This window comes from Alosa alosa, chromosome 10 (assembly GCF_017589495.1).
Source record: "Alosa alosa isolate M-15738 ecotype Scorff River chromosome 10, AALO_Geno_1.1, whole genome shotgun sequence".
Taxonomy (NCBI): Eukaryota; Metazoa; Chordata; class Actinopteri; order Clupeiformes; family Clupeidae; genus Alosa; species Alosa alosa.
In genome coordinates, this window is record NC_063198.1 from 29,781,250 (window position 1) to 29,788,749 (window position 7,500).

Genomic DNA, 7,500 nt, shown 5'->3' on the forward strand with positions numbered 1-7,500 from the left:
CTACTCTCCTCTGGCTCCTCTCCTCCCCTCTCCTCTCCTCTCCTCTCCTCTATTCTACTCTCCTCTCCGTTCCTCTCCTCTCCTCTCCGCTCCTCTCCTCCCCTCTCCTCTCCCTCTCCTCTCCTCTATTCTACTCTCCTCTCCGTTCCTCTCCTCTCCTCTCCTCCTCTCTCTCCTCTCCTCTCCTCTCCTCTCCTCTCTCTCTGCTCTCCTCTCCTCTCCTCTCCTCTCCTCTCCTCTCCTCTCCTCCCTCTCTCCTCTCCTCTGCTCTCCTCTCCTCTCCTCTCCTCTCCTCCTCTCTCCTTATTTCTCTCCCTCCGTTCCTCTCCTCTCCTCTCAGCTCCTCTCCTCCTCCTCTCCTCTCTGCTCCTCTCCTCTCCTCTCTTCTCGTCTCCTCTCCTCTCCTCCTCTCCTGATTCTTTCTCTTTCTCCTCATTTCTTTGCTCCTTTCTTCCTTTCTCCTGCTCTCTCTTCTCCTCTCCTCTCCTCTCCTCTCTTTGCTTCTCTTTCTTCTCTCCTCTCTGCTCCTCTCCTCTCCTCTCCTCTCCTACTCTCTCCTCTCCTCTCCTCTCCTCTCCTCTCCTCTTTGCTCCTCTCCGATCCTCTCCTCTCCTACTCTCTCCTCTCCTCTCCTCTCCGCTCCTCTCCTCTCGTCTTCGCTCCTCTCCGCTCCTCACTCTGAGGGGAATATTAAAGCTGGTGGATGGACAAGGCTCAGATCATGTCACCGCCTCATAAATGGCTCCTCTCCAGAAAGGTCACTTCTGTTCCTTGACAGACTCGTCCCACCTGCGCTGCCTTCCCTCTACATATTTAATACCTTAACTTGGACTACACACACACACACACACACACATACACACACACACACACTTGGACTTCGCTCCAGAAACGGGCCAAATGACAGGGGCCGCCAGAAGGAGCTGAATAATTTCTCAGCATTAGCATCTCCAGACACGGATCAGCCAGAGAGAGAGAGAATGAGAGAGAGAATGAGAGAGAGAAAGAGTCACTTCAGTTTGGAGTGGGAGATAGAGAGAAGGATGAGGAGGTGTCATAGAGCCACTCTTCTCTCTCTATCTCTTCTTTCCTCTCTCACTCTATCCCTACCTCTATATTTCTCTCTCTCTTCCCTCTGTCTCTCTGTGGTCCCCGTGTCAGTGGTCACTCCCAGGTTGTGGCCTGCACCCTGGGTGAGGAGCGCTCTGGTGCTCGCCTGTCTGTTAAAAGCCTAATTAAGTAACGCAGGGAGACACTGATGGAAGAAGGGGCCCGTTTACAACTCTAAACGAGACGATCAAATCCCCTCAACGCACATGAACGGTGGTGGTGGTGGTGATGGAGGTGATGGGGGGGTCTTTGGAGAATGAAAGGTGGAGGATGTGGGGTTCAGAGACTTTTAGTGTGCAACTCCATCATTAAGGATTAGCCTGAAGGTCAGAGGAAACCAGAGGTTGACCTTGGGGTATTACACACACACACGCACACACACACACACACACACATTGTCCTCTGTGTCACAGTAAGCTTCTCGGGAAGAGGGATGATTTTGAAACCAGCACCCAGAGCACAGCTGAACGTGTGTGTGTGTGTGTGTGTGTGTGTGTGTGTGTGTGTGTGTGTGTGTGTGTGTGTGTGTGTGTGTGTGTGTGTGTGTTGTGCATTAGTGTATACGTGTGATGTGTCCAAATGCCAAAGATCTCCGTGGATTTGATACTGGCCGAAAGTGCCTCCAAGCCAAATAAACTACTGCGCAGTGCAATGAAGCAACTACATTCCAACATGTGCAGGCGGTGCGGTATGCATGTGTGTGTGTGTGTGTGTGTGTGTGTGTGTGTGTGTGTGTGTGTGTGTGTGTTTGTGTGTGTGTGTGTGTGTTTCTCTGTTAGTGTGTGTGTGTGTATGTGTCCACCATATGGTCGCAGCTGAGACTAGGATATATGAGTGAATCTTTACATTTCTACAATTTGAGCGTATGCAAGTCTATATACAGTATGTACTTATAAAGCGTGTGTCTACAACCAAATTCCAAACTGTCTTGTCTCTTCAAAATTCTAGTCATTGGTTAACTGCCAACTTAAATAATTTCTTATTACCAGCTGTATTTAGAGCCCACACCAGTCTGGCTTCAGGCCTAAACAGCAGCATTTCTGCCATTATTCTGGTTGTGAATGACATTGTCAATGCACTTGATGGGGAAAAAACATTGTGCTGCCATCTTTGTAGACCTCTCTAAAGCATTGGTTCCCAAAGACTGGGTCGCGACCCACAGGTGGGTCGCAGGAGATTTTATTTGGGTCGCCAGCATAGTCACAATTTATGTTGTGTAGGCTAAGCTTATAGCCTACCATTCAGCCAGGGAAGCACCTTTCTTTTAGGATCTAGTTCGTGTAGTGGTGTCATGTTTTTTGACTAACTCAATCTGTGCATTTTTGCATGTAGTATAGTTGCACAAACAATACCAGATACCAGCTCTTCAGCTTGGCCGAATAAAAACTAAAATGTGTCATTTAAAATCTCAAAGACCGCGCTGTCAACAACGAAGCAAACATCCATAGACCGGATTATGCTATTGATAGTTTTGATTGTAGATGCAATCTTTAGCAGCCTCCTCACATTCCTCCTTAGTTCTGATTTAAAATGCACAACAGTGCATTAGATTAGGGTACCTTTTAAATGGACATTTTAAACGCTGTTTTCCTGACGTTTTCCGTCTCACGAACTCCACTACAGTAGCCTAAAGGCGCATTATCTCACGAACTCCACTACAGTAGCCTAAAGGCGCATTATCGTTCATCGTTCTGTATTCTTCACCTATTGCGCAAAAGCCTCTTGTTCTGATATTTATTCATTTCACAGTCTTACAACATAGCCTATCACAACACCAATACAGCCTTAGCACAAACAATCTCAATTTTAAAAATGCGGATTTAAATTCCAAATAAAGAAACCTCCACAATTAGGCTACAATATAACGACGAGTTATTTGCATAGGCTATGTTTACATCGGAATCAACGTCCAGTGTTATGGATCCAAAATCCTTTACATACCCTATCCACCATAGGTCTCAGTCCAAGTGCTTATACAGTACATGGTTCCAGAATTATATACTAATTACTTACTTGACAGGCACCAATCAGTAAAGCTGGGGACTGTTCATACAGAGTCCATGCTAATAACAAAGGGAGTTCCACAAGGCTCTGTCCTAGGTCCAGTCCTCTTGTCACTTTACATAAGATTGTTTGGTAACACTTTACTTGAGGGTATCTACATAAGTGACATGACACTGTCATGAATGTGTTATTACATTATACACAAGTCATAAACGTATTAAGACAACTTGACATTAAACAGGATGACCTTACCAGAGGATGTCTTTGTCAATACAACTTGGCATAAACAGAAAATGCACCTCTTTTTGTATTTATGACATTTTGACATAATGATCATTATAATTAGATGTGCAATGCTAGAGACCAATTCTAGCACTTGGTCAGATAGATGTGTGACAGGATATTTAACATAACAAAAACTGAATGACACTTAATGACAGAAGTCATAAAAGTTTATGACTTGTTTATAACATTTAAGACACGTTCATGATAGTGTCATGTCATAGTTATGACAGTGTCATGTCACTCGTATGTAGATAACCTTCAAGTAAACTGTTACCGATTGTTCCTCTGCTATTTAACTGCCATTTACACTTGTATGTGGATGACACAATTTTGTATTGTATTGCTGATTCCACTCAACATGCATCCGCAAGTTTCTGTAGAAAAAATATTTTTGCGTCTGTCCTTCTTTCTCCCTTGGACTATGGAGATTTGGTTTATGTGCTTCTGCCACTACTCTTAAGACCCTGGATGTATCTATCACTCAGCCCTTAGGTTTATCACAAGAGATACGACCTAAAAATATGATTTTGAAGGCCAAACGTGTAGGCTGCACATTAACGTTTGGATAAAAAAAGTTGACGTTTTTCTGTATAGAGCTCACCATTGCACTGAAAAAGTATCTTGATCTCTATCAATAAGACATGATATGCATATGTTCCTGTTTATTTACAAAGCCCTTATTGGTAAAATTCCTGCTTACCTCTCATCATTATTGGACTGGCGTTCCAGCCCATACCAGACTCGGAATAGCAGTCCTCCAAGCCCGTACTGTGCTGGGTAAAACTGCTTTTAACACCCCTTGGATTTGATTCCTTGGTTTCTTGTGGTCATTTTAAAACAATTTGGTATGCTCATGTACCTGTATCTGTTTAAGTTGATAGTTGTATTGATGTGTTTGCATTGTCATCATTATTACTGTTATTATTGTTGTTACTGTATTCTTATCTTTTTATTTTCTATTTATTTTTTTCTGCTTATTACCTGTGTGTACCGTGTGCGCACGCACGCGTGGTGTGTGTGTGTGTGTGTGTGTGTGTGTGCATGTGTGTGTTCTGCCTCCAGCAGTTCATGATTGACCGTTAGACCTGGTCTTCCCCTTCAGAGCCAACAGGGGGAGGCAGTGGTCCACTGCTAACCCTCACACAGCCAAGGGACACATACGCACACACACACACACACACACACACACACACACACACACACACACACACCGGCCCCCAGGTTTTCAGGCTGACAGGTGACTGAACACTATCAGACACATTTTTACCCTGGCACACCAGTGGAATTTCACAGACGCTCCTGGAACATTGTGTGAGATTTTAGAAGTTTGCCTTCCATTGTAAAATCGATGAGGGCCTTTTGCCAGATGCCAGGGTCTAACTAGCTCTGTCTCGTCCTCTCATCTCACCTCAATGAAAGTCACTTTTTTCTCCCAATCCCCCTGTGAAAACTGGCTCAGTAAGCAGCACAGTATTAGGAACTGAAATAAAATACATTTTTAAAATGTATGCTTAAATCATCATATTTAAATTTGTTATATTTAGTAATAATGTGTAGCATATTCCTACTGTACAGATTACAATTTACATTGCAAAATTGATGTACACTTTGATCTAAATAAAATGGAAAAACATTAAAAAAATGGTAAAAAGATGGTAAGATGGTAAAATGAAATGTTCAAATTTAATAGCCATACCAGGCACCAAAGAGATAAGTATAAGTATACATACCAGGCACCAAAGAGATGAAGGCCAATCCAGGGAGAGAAAGAGAATTTAACCTGCGGCTATAATGATAGAAAGAAGGGTGTGTGGGGGTGGGGGAGGTGGGTAGAGCGACTCGATTTATTCAACTGGCGCTTGACCCCAGAGGTTAAGACTGGCCGAGTTAAGAATAGAAAAAATGTGGCCGTTTCGAGGACGAGCCTCGGTCCTTGTCCCTCTCAGTGGCTTTGCAGACAGACGGCCATTCCAAAGCGGAACCCTGGCTCATAAACACCCCGCAGGTCGCAGTCTCTTTCTCCTCACAGTCTCTTTCTCCTGCTGACGAGGACCACAGCAGTGTCAAAATCTGCACAGAGTCACAGAGAGAGCTGTGAATGACCGGAGGAAGAGGAATCGTCTGCTTTCATCGGCAGAACAGGCCCTTTATTTAGGAGGGCCTTGATGTTAATAACAAATAGACAACAAATAGTTTCAAATGATCCAGAGAATTTTCTATTTAAACCAAAACTGAAAAAGTAGCTGTGGATTGGAAACAAGCAATAACATGAACACCAATGAAAACATCTTTGAAACTGACAGGTGTTATAGTAAAACAGCTGGGTATCTAACAGAAGTACGGTTTCTCTGCATCTTATAGATTATACATCGTTAGATTATATATTTCATATTCATTCTCTTTGTTCCTCTTTATAGATAGTTAGATTATGTACAGTATTTCATATTCATTCTCTTTGTTCCTCTTTATAGATGGTTAGATTATATATTTCATATTTCTCTCTTTCTACTCTTCTCGTCTACTGTTCATTCTCTTTCTTCTTTTTCGCTCTGGGAGCGGGGAATTAACACGGCCCCTGTGTCTTCCCGTCAGACACACACACACACACACACACACACCCCTGTGTCTAACCATCTCTCTCCCTGAGCACTCCTCTCATTTCAGCCAGCGCCAGTCAGGGGAACAGATTAAATAATCCACGCTGGCACCATATAATCCCTGGTCTCTATGAGATCCCCAGGCCCAGAAAACCAACCCGTCCTCCGACTCTTACCCCCCCCCCCCGCCCCACACCGTCTCTGGCCTCAGCGATTGGTCCCCTTGTGGAGACCTCTGCCTCTGGAGTTGTCTCCAGTGTGCCCTGTCCTGCCCAGCGTGGCGCGGCCTACGCCCAACCCTCAGGGAGGTCTGGGTGGAGGAGAGAGGAGGTCAAATGTAAAATTCCATGACTTTTTTCCTGACTTTCCCTGACAAAAAAAATAATAATTCCATGACCTACAATATAATGCAGTGGTTCTTAAACTTTTTTTCTGACGACCCCCCAAAAAACATGGGCCAAGTCTCGTGATCCCCTTCTCTCTAACCGGCAGAATTTGGTTTTGAAATGTTATGAGATGGGCGTTGGAAGCAGAGGCAGAAGATGTCTTCTCTCATAGGTATAGGCTATGTCAACATCAAAGCCATTATGTCAATGGTAGCCTTTGACTAAACACCTTTACAAAAATGTCTTTAATGCAAATCCTTTTGTGACCCCTCCAATATTTTAGGCTATAGATAATATAATAGATTAAATTGTACAATATACTGACCAAAGATTTCAGAGCAGCCACATGAGATGAATAGGCATTGAATAAGAAAAGTTGGGCTACTCAAGCAAGCAGTAAAGCTAATAACCAGATATAATCTTGTGTGGAAATATATTTAATGTATTTTGGCAAGTAGATTTAACAACAAAATTCTCTGATATTCCATGACTTTTCCTCAACAATGATGAAATTCCCTGACTTTCCATGTCTGGAATAGACTTTCCAAAATTCAATGATATTCCAGAAATTCCATGACCCGTAGGAACCCTGTCTCTCTGTATCTCTCTCTCTCTCTCTCCATCTCTCTCTCTCGGAGTCGAGTTTGTACTTTCCTCAATAATCACAGAAAGTTTCTCCTGGTTGAGCCGGTGTGCGCAGGAGATAAAGCCGGCGAAGAGATCTTAGCACGGCAGTGAGCTGCGAAAGCCTACTCTCTCTCGCTCTCGCTCACTCTCCTCGTCTCCGACGCTATTATTAAACCCCCAGAAAAGAGCCGCGCCGAGCGAGCGTGTCGGAGAAGAGGAGGAGGAGGGGGAGGGAGAGAGGGGGAGAAGAGATGCCAGAAGAAGAAGAAGAAGAAACAAGTTAGCCTGTAAATGCGATGGAACCTGCTCACAATTAGAGAGAGATTTCCAAAAAGGTCAATGAATTCAGATAATATCCTTAGAGGGAGGGAATTTAATACCCTTTTTTTGGCAGAATTAATTAATTATAATATTAGGCGTGCTCAGGGGCTCTTTTTGGAGAGTGATTAAGCGAGCACATATCTTTAAAAGACCTCCTCTTCCACACACAC